Source organism: Oncorhynchus gorbuscha, unplaced genomic scaffold (assembly GCF_021184085.1).
Source record: "Oncorhynchus gorbuscha isolate QuinsamMale2020 ecotype Even-year unplaced genomic scaffold, OgorEven_v1.0 Un_scaffold_6859, whole genome shotgun sequence".
Lineage (NCBI taxonomy): Eukaryota > Metazoa > Chordata > Actinopteri > Salmoniformes > Salmonidae > Oncorhynchus > Oncorhynchus gorbuscha.
This window is the reverse complement of record NW_025750368.1, coordinates 1-14307: the sequence shown is the minus strand read 5'-3', so window position 1 is coordinate 14307 and position 14307 is coordinate 1. Positions and strand designations below refer to the sequence as shown.

General features: G+C 41.6%; 1 pseudogene; it reads right to left on the bottom strand.

Annotated features, from left to right (window-relative positions):
* Nucleotides 1-5792: 5792 nt before the first annotated feature.
* LOC124029576 lies at nt 5793-9246 on the bottom strand (annotated as a pseudogene).
* Nucleotides 9247-14307: the final 5061 nt, after the last annotated feature.

Here is a 14307-nt window from a genome sequence, read left to right as displayed (position 1 = left end):
GTATGAGGGGGAATGGAACCGTGTATGGAATGGAACCCTATATGGAATGGAACCCTGTATGGAATGGAACCCTCTATGGAATGGAACCCTATATGGTATTGAATGGAACCCGTATGGAATAGAACCCTATATGGAATGGAACCCTGTTTTTTTTTTTTCCATATGGTATTGAATGGAACCAGGTAGGCGTTTATGGAATAGAACCCTATATGGAATGGAACCCTTTATTTAACCAGGTGGTAGAACCTTGAATGGAACACCTTTATTTAACCAGGTAAGTTGAGAACCCTATAACCAGGAATGGAACCCTTTGTTTTTTTGTTGTTTTTTTTTTTCCACCTTTATTTAACCAGGTAGGCTAGTTGAGAACACCTTTATTTAACCAGGTAGGCTAGTTGAGAACAAGTTCTCATTTTGCAACTGCGACCTGGCCAAGATAAAGCATAGCAGTGTGAACAGACAACACAGAGTTACACATGGAGTAAACAATTAACAAGTCAATAACACAGAGAAAAAAAGGGAGTCTATATACAATGTGTGCAAAAGGCATGAGGAGGTAGGCAAATAATTACAATATTGCAGATTAACACTGAAGTGATAAATGATCATGTACAGGTAGAGATATTGGTGTGCAAAAGAGCAGAAAAGTAAATAAATAAAAACTGTGGGGATGAGGTAGGTGAAAATGGGTGTGCTATTTACCAATAGATTATGTACAGCTGCAGCGATCGGTTAGCTGCTCAGCTAGCTGATGTTTGAAGTTGGTGAGGGAGATAAAAGTCTCCAACTTCAGCGATTTTTGCAATTCGTTCCAGTCACAGGCAGCAGAGTACGTATGGAATGGAACCCTGTATGGAATTGAACCCTATATGGAATGGAATGGAACCCTATATGGAATGGAACCCTGTATGGTATTGAATGGAACACTGTATGGAATGGAACCCTATATGGAATGGAACCCTGTATGGACTGGAACCCTATATGGAATGGAACCCTATATGGAATGGAACCCTATATGGAATGGAACCCTATATGGAATGGAACCCTGTATGGAATGGAACCTTATATGGAATGGAACCCTATATGGAATGGAACCCTGAATGGAATGGAACCCGATATGGAATGGAACCCTATATGGAATGGAACCCTATATGGAATGGGACCCTATATGGAATGGAACCCTGTATGGAATGGAACCCTACATGGAATGGAACCCTGTATGGAATGGAACCCTGAATGGAATGGAATGGAACCCTGAATGGAATGGAACCCAATGTGGAATGGAACCCTATATGGAATGGAACCCAATATGGAATGGAACCCTGAATGGAATGGAACCCTGTATGGAATGGAACCCTGTATGGAATGGAACCCTGTATGGAATGGAACGGAACCCTATATGGAATGGAACCCTGTATGGAATGGAGTCCTATATGGAATGGAAACTTGTATGGAATGGAATGGAACCCTATATGGAATGGAGTCCTATATGGAATGGAACCTTGTATGGAATGGAATGGAACCCTATATGGAATGGAGTCCTATATGGAATGGAACCTTGTATGGAATGGAATGGAACCCTATATGGAATGGAACCCTGAATGGAATGGAACCCTATATGGAATGGAACCCTATATGGAATGGAACCCTGTATGGAATGGAACCCTATATGGTATGGATTCCTATATGGAATGGAACCTTGTATGGAATGGAATGGAACTCTATATGGAATGGAACCCTGTATGGAATGGAACCCTATATGGAATGGAACCCTGTGTGGAATGGAACCCTATATGGAATGGAACCCTGTATGGAATGGAACCCTATATGGAATGGAACCCTGTATGGAATGGAACCCTATATGGAATGGAACCCTATATGGTATTGAATGGAACCCGGTATGGAATGGAACCCTATATGGAATGGAACCCTGTATGGAATGGAACCCTGTATGGAATTGGAACCCTATATGGAATGGAATGGAACCCTATATGGAATGGAACCCTGTATGGTATTGAATGGAACCCTGTATGGTATTGAATGGAACACTGTATGGAATGGAACCCTATATGGAATGGAACCCTGTATGGAATGGAACCCTATATGGAATGGAACCCTATATGGAATGGAACCTTATATGGAATGGAACCCTATATGGAATGGAACCCTGTATGGAATGGAACCCTATATGGAATGGATCCCTGTATGGTATTGAATGGAACCCTACGTCTTTTATTGTATAATAGTAGTATACATTTAACCACCACAAGAGCAACAGTTTGTATCTTCATTTTATTTTTCAAAAATATCTTGATTGGACGGGCTATCATGATCAGTAAACGGAAAAAACATCAAAACATTTCCCATCAAATATAGTCTTGTATCTTAATTAATGCTCGTGTTTTCTTTGAATACGTACAAATGCAAACCTGCGTACATTTTCAAAATGGAATTTACATATTATTTTGGTTTCAGTGGGAACATAAAATAATACCACACGATTGCTCTTCAAAAATGTGAGAATAGACATCCATATTATTTAAATGTTCAACTTTATTAAGTCTTATCTAGGGGAACATGTGTAATCTTCACATGGCCATGCATTGTCGTCAGTGGGAGACTAAGGGCTCTATTCAATACGTATAGCGGAAGGTTCAGCGCTACATGGTGATTGAAATGTAAAGGTAATGTTCCTGCGTTTAGTGGATACTGCATCACGGTAAACGCTGCATTATGTCGGATACTGCATCACGGTAAACGCTGCATGTCGGCTCAATCTTACATTTACATTTCTATTGCACAATCTGTAACGCTTCAGCGATCTGTAACGCCTCAGCGATCTGTAACGCCTCAGCGATCTGTAACGCCTCAGCGATCTGTAACGCCTCAGCGATCTGTAACACTTCGCTCCAGCGATATGTAATGCTTCAGAGACCTATAACTCTTCAGAGATCTGTAATGCTTCAGAGATCTGTAACTCTTCAGAGACATGTAACTCTTCAGAGATATGTAACTCTTCAGAGATCTGTAACTCTTCAGAGACCTGTAACTCTTCAGAGATCTGTAACTCTTCAGAGATCTGTAACTCTTCAGAGATCTGTAACTCTTCAGAGATCTGTAACTCTTCAGAGACCTGTAACTCTTCAGAGATCTGTAACTCTTCAGAGATCTGTAATGCTTCAGAGACCTGTAACACTTCAGAGATCTGTAACTCTTCAGAGACCTGTAACTCTTCAGAGATCTGTAATGCTTCAGAGATCTGTAACTCTTCAGAGATCTGTAACATTTCGCTCCAGCGATCTGTAACTCTTCAGAGATCTGTAACTCTTCAGAGATCTGTAACTCTTCAGAGATCTGTAACTCTTCAGAGATCTGTAACGCTTCAGCAATCTGTAACGCTTCAGCAATCTGTAACGCCTCTGTGATCTGTAACACTTCGCTCCAGCGATCTGTAACGCCTCAGCGATCTGTAATGCCTCAGCGATCTGTAACGCCTCAGCGATCTGTAACACTTCGCTCCAGCGATATGTAATGCTTCAGAGACCTATAACTCTTCAGAGATCTGTAATGCTTCAGAGATCTGTAACTCTTCAGAGACATGTAACTCTTCAGAGATATGTAACTCTTCAGAGATCTGTAACTCTTCAGAGACCTGTAACTCTTCAGAGATCTGTAACTCTTCAGAGATCTGTAACTCTTCAGAGATCTGTAACTCTTCAGAGACCTGTATCTCTTCAGAGATCTGTAACTCTTCAGAGATCTGTAATGCTTCAAGACTCTTCAGAGACCTGTAACTCTTCAGAGATCTGTAACTCTTCAGAGATCTGTAATGCTTCAGAGACCTGTAACACTTCAGAGATCTGTAACTCTTCAGAGACCTGTAACTCTTCAGAGATCTGTAATGCTTCAGAGATCTGTAACTCTTCAGAGATCTGTAACTCTTCAGAGATCTGTAACATTTCGCTCCAGCGATCTGTAACTCTTCAGAGATCTGTAACTCTTCAGAGATCTGTAACTCTTCAGAGATCTGTAACTCTTCAGAGATCTGTAACTCTTCAGAGATCTGTAACGCTTCAGCAATCTGTAACGCTTCAGCAATCTGTAACGCCTCTGTGATCTGTAACACTTCGCTCCAGCGATCTGTAACGCTTCAGAGATCTGTAATGCTTCAGAGATCCGGACAGAATAGAGCCCTTAAGTGAACATTGCAGTGGAAATTCAACCCTTAAAGTTGGTGCTATCATTATTCTTCTGTCTTCTTCAATTTTGTAGAACCAGCATCAAAGGTACAGGAAGATATTTACTAGAGTAACTTTTTATAATTCTGTAGCTGTTGACAGTTTTGGTTAGGGAGGAGGAAGAGGAGGAAGAGGAGGAGGAGGACAGAAGAAAAGAGAGCACCAGAAGAAGATTTGAATTCCTCTTCAGTAAACTGTTATCATTCAACCCTAACAAATTCCCTTCAAGAGAGACAGAATATTTTTGTCTGTTTCTTTTCTTTGTGCAAATCAATGCTGTGTGTCTGACAGATCTTACTTCTTAGTCCCTGGGTAACGTCCCCAGTCCAGTCAGACCAGCACATAGCAACATTTTTTTTTCAGAGGAAGGGATGACTGACTGTCAAAGGATGGAGAAGAGACAAGAGGGATGAGTGTCCTGTCACTGGAAAGTCTGGCAGATACTGACACGGTCACACACTCCTGTCACTGGGAGTTGAAGGTTTGGCAGAGTGCCACACATAGAAATAGAATTACTTGAACAGACATTCTCAAATGGACATTCCCATTACTAGAACGGACATTCCCATTACTAGAATGGACATTCCCATTACTAGAAAACGGACATTCCCATTACTAGAACGGACATTCCCATTACTAGAATGGACATTCCCATTACTAGAACGGGCATTCCCATTACTAGAACGGGCATTCCCATTACTAGAACGGACATTCCCATTACTAGAACGGACATTCCCATTACTAGAACGGACATTCCCATGACTAGAATGGACATTCCCATTACTAGAAAACGGACATTCCCATTACTAGAACGGACATTCCCATGACTAGAATGGACATTCCCATTACTAGAAAACGGACATTCCCATTACTAGAACGGACATTCCCATGACTAGAATGGACATTCCCATTACTAGAAAACGGACATTCCCATTACTAGAACAGACATTCCCATTACTAGAAAACGGACATTCCCATTACTAGAACGGACATTCCCATTACTAGAATGGGCATTCCCATTACTAGAACAGACATTCCCATTACTAGAATGGGCATTCCCATTACTAGAACAGACATTCCCATTACTAGAACGGACATTCCCATTACTAGAACGGGCATTCCCATTACTAGAACGGACATTCCCATTACTAGAATGGACATTCCCATTACTAGAACGGACATTCCCATTACTAGAACGGACATTCCCATTACTAGAACGGACATTCCCATTACTAGAACGGACATTCCCATGACTAGAATGGACATTCCCATTACTAGAAAACGGACATTCCCATTACTAGAACGGACATTCCCATTACTAGAACGGACATTCCCATTACTAGAATCGACATTCCCATTACAACACATTCCCATTACTAGAACATTCCCATTACTAGAATGGACATTCCCATTACTTCCCATTACTAGAATGGACATTCCCATTACTAGAATGGACATTCCCATTACTAGAATGAACATTCCCATTACTATAATGAACATTCCCATTGAAGTCAAATAGTAATTCTATTTCTAGGGTGTCACACACAGCCGTTCTCATGTCGAGGCTTGCGTTGCAGCCTCTCTACCATAGTGTGAGGCACGGGGGGTAGAGGAAGGAGCCAGCGTGCACAGGAAGCCGGCCAATAGGGTGAGACCTAGGCCCCCATGCGCAGAACATGGACCAGCCGTATCCGTGACTGATGTCCTCTGGGATACCATACATATACCGAGGATAACGGGACAGTTGGAAGTTGATCCCTGCTACACATGTACACAGAGAGATGATACAGCATGTTCCTGATGGGACAGAGAGAGAGAGAGAGAGAGAGAGAGAGAGAGAGAGAGAGAGAGAGAGAGAGGGAGAGAGAGAGAGTGGGGGGAGAGAGAGAGAGAGGGAGAGAGAGAGTGGGGGAGAGAGAGAGAGAGAGTGGGGAGAGAGAGAGAGAGAGAGAGAGTGTGGGGGAGAGAGAGAGAGAGAGAGAGAGAGAGTGGGAGAGAGAGGGAGAGAGTGGGGGAGGGAAGATGGAAGGGAGAGAGAGGGGGGCAGGGGGAGGAAGATGAGGGAGAGAGGGGGGGGGAGGCGGTGGGAGATGGAAGAGGGAGAGAGAGAGAGAGGAGAGAGAGGGGAGGGAGAGAGAGAGAGAGTGGGGGAGAGAGAGAGAGGGAGAGAGAGAGTGGGGGGAGAGAGAGAGGGAGAGAGAGAGTGGGGGGAGAGAGAGAGAGGGAGAGAGAGAGTGGGGGAGAGAGAGTGGGGGAGGGAGAGGGAGAGAGTGGGGGGGAGGGGAGACAGAGAGAGAGTGGGGGGGAGAGAGAGGAGAGAGAGAGAGTGGGGGGAGAGAGAGAGGGAGAGAGTGGGGGAGACAGAGAGAGTGGGGGGAGAGAGAGGGAGAGAGAGAGTGGGGGAGAGAGAGAGGGAGAGAGAGAGTGGGGGAGAGAGAGGAGAGAGAGTGGGGAGAGAGAGAGAGAGTGGGGGAGAGAGAGGGAGAGAGAGAGTGGGGGGAGAGAGAGTGTGGGGAGAGAGAGGAGAGAGAGAGAGTGGGGAGAGAGAGGGAGGGAGAGAGAGAGAGTGGGGGAGAGAGAGAGAGGGGAGAGAGAGTGGGGGGAGAGAGTGGGGGGAGAGAGAGAGAGAGGGAGAGAGAGAGAGTGGGGAGAGAGAGAGGGGGATTATTTCACCCGTGTGTCACGTTCTTCCAGTCTAGCCATCTTCTACATACATGGACAAAATATATGAACCGTTTCATGCATTTGTCGATGGTATTATAATTATAACTGTATTCCAAATTGAACCTTAGTCCATACTCCCTAGTCCCCTAATACCTGGTCACTCCTGCCGAGCTGAGCGGATTCTTACCAAGCCAATCAGAGGGCAAGATCATACGTATATCTATCCAATCATCTCAGATTCTACAGGAGCGACTAGATTTGCGGTAGATTAGAATTCAGCATATTTCTGCCGAGCAGGACAATGCTTACGTCCCAAATGGCACCCTAATACCCCCATAGGGCTGTTGTGACAGGGAATATGGTGCCGTGGTAGGACTCACACAATGCATCACTCTCCATAAAATAAAAAAAACACTGACGCCCCCAAGTGGTGCTTTGTGGTAATGCTATGTTCTTCTACTGTACAGCAACTCTCAGTACTCAGCTCTCAGGAGGAATAACAGTACTGTTACGTGCTGCGTGCGTGCGTGCGTGTGTGTGTTATAAAACAGTTCTCCGCTTACCTCCCATGAGAAAGAGCAGTCCCGCTACGTACTGCATCAGGTCATGCTGCTGACAGCAGCCCAGAGCTCCGATCACCCAGCCAAACAGTATGATGGACACAGCCATGCCGATGAAACTGACTGTCATTCTCTGCAGGTCTACACAGGGAGCGAGAAAATTGGATGAAGAAATTCGATCCGAACGTCAGCAAATATACAATCTTGCTAACCCTTTACCTAAAACGTGCAGGGACAATGCTTCATAACTTGTTAAAAGCATGTATGAGGCGTTATGATTTGGGGGCGGCAGGTAAAGCCTAGTGTTTTCGAACGTTGGACCAGTAACCAAAAGTGATTGCTAGAACGTATCCCTGAGCTGACAAGGTATAAATCTGTCGTTCTGCCCCTGAGCAATTAACCCACTGTTCCCCGGGTAGGCCTTCATCGTAAATAAAAAATAGGTTCTTAACTGACTTGCCTAGTTGAATAAAATAAAAAATTATTATATATTCTAATACGGCTTATAATATGGTAATTCCTCTATGAAGGATATTTTTTAACTGAATCATAATGTCTGTTATTAAGTCGGGATCATTATGAGATGACGTTGTTGTTACAGTTTCTTTCTTCTTCGCCTGGACAGAGATGAAGATTAAAAAGGGGATATTGTGGGTAAACTTACGGAGTGCGTGCCACTCATCCTGACGAATAGTCTTGATTATATTGATGCTCAGCTTTCTGGGGAGGGCTAAAGTATAGTAGTAGTATTTTATTGGTGTGCAGCGCTGAACTAAACCTGCAGAGAAGGAACAAAAACAAAACGTAGTTTCACACGGAGAGGCCATATTGAAACGACAAAAAACAAATATTATTGCATATGTTGTCTACCAGAGGAAAAAAATAAAATGGCTAGTAGCATAGATTCATCACATATTGTCAATGTTTATATAACTGTTTTTCTTCTTCGTTGGCTTAGAGTCTTCGTTGCAGCTCTGTTGCCTGTAGGCTTCTCTCAGAAAGCATCACACAGAGGAGTAGGCCTAGTCTAGTGCAGTACGCCCCCGTGAACTCCCTAACAACGTTGAGGTGGCACAAATAAATCAAACAGTAGTGTCACATTGTGAATCAAATTATGGATGCAAAGCCTAGTTGCTGCAGCATATAGGCCTGAATGTGGGCGGACCGCTAACCGATAAATCAACATTCAGCACCTCGGATAGCGCCCAAATTCCGATGAAGATTTCACCACACATCAATGCGCATAAATAGGGCTTGTCACCAAAGACTATAGAGCCACTGACATTATGAAATTATATTATAGGCTCTAAACAACATATTGTTTATCACGTGACGTGATCAAATGATGAAACCTTTAAAGATGAGATCCTCTGTCTCCAGGTCGAATCCCTCCCGATGACATTTTCTCCACAGCCCGGAGATGGTGGAGTTGTACTGCCGACTGCAGAGGGACTCCATGGCCGGGGCGGGGGCAAGAAGTGCCGCTTAGCCCGCAGGAGGAGTCCTCCACTCGACCCCTTCCTCTCCACGTTATTCTCCTTCGGTAGCATACGGAGTGGGAGGTTCTGGTTGGAGATATAGATGAATCCAGGGTCGTTCCTTTTGCTGGAATAATTCTTACAACGTTCCCTGTGCCTCCTCGCATCCGTCTCGTACCAATTGTCAGTACATATTGCGACTGCTATGAGTCCCAACGCGCAAAACGCCAGAAACAATCCCGCGACCGTCAACGTCCTCATAGCAGACATGATGTTCCACCGGACGCGGTAGTGTATAGAAGAGATTCCTTCTGTTCGACAGTTGGGGAAGGGGGGTCCTCTCTCTCGCGCCTGCTGCCTGGATAATTTATTCCCCGGGTAGCAATCACCGGTTCGTGCTGGGGGATTTCGTCGCTCTCTGCCGCAGCATTAATATGAAATCATCCTTGGCCAGTATTGATAACAGATCTCGTTGATTGGTCCAAATACCAGTAATCATTAAGCTATTTTTGTTGTTGTTGTAAAAAACGTCAAGGCAGGCTGGTGTTTTGGTACCAGTCTCGTTGGCTGTTGATCTATCCAATATGATGTTGTTCAAGAGGATTCATTACTGAGTTTTAAAACATTGTTTTGTATTTAACCCTTATTTTACCAGGCAAATTGAACACATTGTGATCTATAACAACGACCTGGGGAATAGTTACAACGGAGAGGAGGAGGAGGGGGGGGGGTGAAAGAGCCAATTGGAAGCTGGGGAGGATGATTAGGTGGTCATGATGGTATGAGGGTCTTATTGGGAATTTAGCCAGTACACCAGGGTTAACACCCCTACTCTTATGATAAATGCCATGGGATCTTTAGTGACCACAGTGAGTCTACTAGTAAATGCCAGCAGATGGGGACAGAGCTAACATTTAATCATTATGCGTCAGCCGAACACACTAATATAGGATTTTCACGGTCCGTACATATACTCAAATTAAAGAAAGAAAGAGATACACTTTACAGTTGTAACGGAATACTGTTAGGACCGATAACCCAAACAATTATGTACATCACCACCTGCTTTCCACGGTTTCCGGTCGTTTCTTTGTGGGGCCTCAGGTGGAGATGAGCTGTGTGTGTTGTGGTCGGTGAGGTTGGCTGCTGTGGCAACCTGCAGGCTGTGAAACCAATCCCACATTGTTGAACAACACACATCACATGCTACTTTGGTGTGGTCAACCCTTGTGTCTTTGAGAGAGAGAGAGAGAGAGAGAGAGAGAGAGAGAGAGAGAGAGAGAGAGAGAGAGAGAGATTGGGCACGTGTGTGTGTACCCATGTGACTTCTTGGATGTCCCTTCTATTCTTAAATAAATTATAGAACTCTGAAACATTTTCTTTTTCTAACAGACCTCATCCTGTATTTTTCCATAACTTCAGGTCTGAGACAGACGATTCGTCCAAAATGGCACCCTATTCCCTATGTAGTGCAGTACTTTAACCAGAGCCCTATGGGCCCTCCTGAGCCCTGGTCTAAGTAGTGCACTCTAAAAGGGAATAGTGTGCTTTTTGGGGGGGGGACTAAGAATGACAGTTAATGTGAAGACGCTCTCTGAGCAGTTGTGCAAGAGAGAGACGATGTTTCTTCAGATTCAACAGACTTCCTGTGGTGAAGCACACTCCAACATGTCAGGAGAACACAACAATCTTCACACATTGACAGTAATAAGATATATGTTAGCGATGATACTAGCCTCTTGTTTTACAGCAGATTTATACAAAGTTGAGTTGTTGTTTTTTTATAGAGATTATAATTTGGAGTCCACAAATAACCTGTATAACCCGTAGAGGCCTGAGGCCAGCAATGTGAGGCATCTGTCCACAGCAACAATCAAAACACTCTGTCACCACCAATCATGAGAATAATGATGTCTTTCTGTACCATCACGCACGCAAAACTATACAATTCAATCCATGCATCTTGATTCCTAGGCATGTTTGTGCTGGGGTGGCTTGCAGTTGTTTTTCTCATTGTCATTTTATCTAATAAGGAATTGAATGTGATAGTTCAATCTTAGTTCCTCATTTAGGAGAGCGTGTGTGTGTGTGTGTGTGTGTGTGTGTGTGTGTGTGTGTGTGTGTGTGTGTGTGTGTGTGTGTGTGTGTGTGTGTGTGTGTGTGTGTGTGTGTGTGTGTGTGTGTGTGTGTGTGTGTGTGTGTGTGTGTGTGTGTGTGTGTGTGTGTGTGTGCGTGTGTGTGTGTGTGTGTGTGGCCGTCATTGTAAAATAAGAATTTGCTCTAAACTGACTTGTGTAGTTAAATAAAGGTGAAATAAAAATAACATGGAAAACCATACTTGTAATTTACACTCTTAGAAAAAAAGGTTCTATCTAGAACCTTAAAAGGTTCTTCGGCTGTCCCTATAGGAGAACCCTTGAACAACTCTTTTTTGGTTCTATATAGAACCCTTTTGGTTCCAGGTAGAACCCTATTGAGATCCACGTAGAACCCGAAGTAGACAGCCGAAGAACCCTTGTGGAACCCCCCCCCCAAGAGTATAATAATCATATCATAACAAAGAGACCTACCTCCTACCTCCTGTATATCACTGTGAATCGCTGTATCACTGCGTATCACTGCGTCTCTTCCTCCAATGTATTATATAGTATTGAAGCCTGAATAAAAAGGGAAAATGATATTTTCCCAACTTTGCTTTTGGTTGAGAAATCTCTCCAACCTCTTCAACAATAACCTCTAATCTGGTTGAGATATCTCTCCAACCTCTTCAACAATAACCTCTAATCTGGTTGAGATATCTCTCAAACCTCTTCAACAATAACCTCTAATCTGGTTGAGATATCTCTCCAACCTCTTCATCAATAACCTCTAATCTGGTTGAGATATCTCTCCAACCTCTTCAACAATAACCTCTAATCTGGTTGAGATATCTCTCCAACCTCTTCATCAATAACCTCTTATCTGGTTGAGATATCTCTCCAACCTCTTCAACAATAACCTCTAATCTGGTTGAGATATCTCTCAAACCTCTTCAACAATAACCTCTAATCTGGTTGAGATATCTCTCCAACCTCTTCAACAATAACCTCTAATCTGGGTTGAGATATCTCTCCAACCTCTTCAACAGTAACCTCTAATCTGGTTGAGATATCTCTCCAACCTCTCCAACAGTAACCTCTAATCTGGTTGAGATATCTCTCCAACCTCTTCAACAATAACCTCTAATCTGGTTGAGATATATAACAATATAATACAACTCTCAAATACGGATAATATATAATATGTACAGTAGGTCTGTTAGGTCTGTTATAACTATATACAGTAGGTCTGTTATAATTATATACAGTAGGTCTGTTTATAACTATATAGTAGAGTCTGTTATAACTATATACAGTAGGTCTGTTATAACTATATACAGTATGTCTGTTATAACTATATACAGTAGGTCTATTTATAACTATATGCAGTAGGTCTGTTATAATATGTACAGCAGGTATGTTATAACTATGTACAGTAGGTCTGTTGTAACTATATACAGTAGGTCTGTATAACTATATACAGTAAGGTCATTATAACTATATACAGTAGATCTGTTATAACTATGCAGTAGGCCTGTTATAACTATGTACAGTAGGTCTGTTATAATATATACAGTAGGTCTGTTATAACTATATACAGTAGGTCTGTTATAACTATATACAGTAGGTCTGTTATAACTATATACAATGAGTCTGTTATAACTATATACAGTGAGTCTGTTACAACATATACAGTAGGTCTGGTATAACTATACTTGGTGAGTCCTGTTATAACTTCATGTACAGTAGGTCTGTTATAACTATATATGAGTATGTCTGTTATAACTATATACAGTAGGTCTGTTATAACTATATACAGTAAGTCTGTTAGGTCTATTATAACTATATACAGTAGGTCTGTTATAACTATATACAGTAGGTCTGTTATAACTATATACAGTAGGTCTGTTATAACTATATACAGTAGGTCTGTTATAACTATGTACAGTAGGTCTGTTATAACTATATATAGTATGTCGGTTATAACTATATACAGTAGGTATGTTATAACTATATACAGTAAGTCTGTTAGGTCTATTATAACTATATACAGTAGGTCTGTTATAACTATATACAGTAGGTCTGTTATAACTATGTACAGTAGGTCTGTTAGGTCTGTTATAACTATATGCAGTAGGTCTGTTATAACTATATACAGTAGGTCTGTTATAACTATGTACAGTAGGTATGTTATAACTATATACAGTAGGTCTGTTATAACTATATACAGTAGGTCTGTTATAACTATATACAGTAGGTCTGTTATAACTATGTACAGTAGGTCTGTTATAACTATATACAGTAGGTCTGTTATAACTATATACAGTAGGTCTGTTATAACTATGTACAGTAGGTCTGTTATAACTATAGGTCTGTTATAACTATATACAGTAGGTCTGTTATAACTATATACAGTAGGTCTGTTAGGTCTGTTATAACTATATACAGTAGGTCTGTTCTAACTATATACAGTAGGTCTGTTATAACTATATACAGTAGGTCTGTTATAACTATATACAGTAGGTCTGTTATAACTATATACAGTAGGTCTGTTATAACTATATACAGTAGTTCTATTATAACTATGTACAGTAGGTCTGTTATAACTATATACAGTAGGTCTGTTATAACTATATACAGTAGGTCTGTTATAACTATGTACAGTAGGTCTGTTATAACTATAGGTCTGTTATAACTATATACAGTAGGTCTGTTATAACTATATACAGTAGGTCTGTTAGGTCTGTTCTAACTATATACAGTAGGTCTGTTCTAACTATATACAGTAGGTCTGTTATAACTATATACAGTAGGTCTGTTATAACTATATACAGTAGGTCTGTTAGATCTGTTATAACTATATACAGTAGGTCTGTTATAATTATATACAGTAGGTCTGTTATAACTATGTACAGTATATCTGTTTGGTATGTTATAACTATATACAGTAGGTCTGTTATAATGATATACAGTAGGTCTGTTATAACTATATACAGTAGGTCTGTTAGGTCTGTTATAACTATATACAGTAGGTCTGTTATAACTATATACAGTAGGTCTGTTATAACTATATACAGTAGGTATGTTATAACTATATACAGTAGGTCTATTATAACTATATACAGTAGGTCTGTTATAACTATATACAGTAGGTCTGTTATAACTATATACAGTAGGTCTGTTATAACTATATACAGTAGGTCTGTTATAACTATATACAGTAGGTCTTTTAGGTATGTTATAACTATATACAGTAGGTCTGTTATAACTATATACAGTAGGTCTGTTA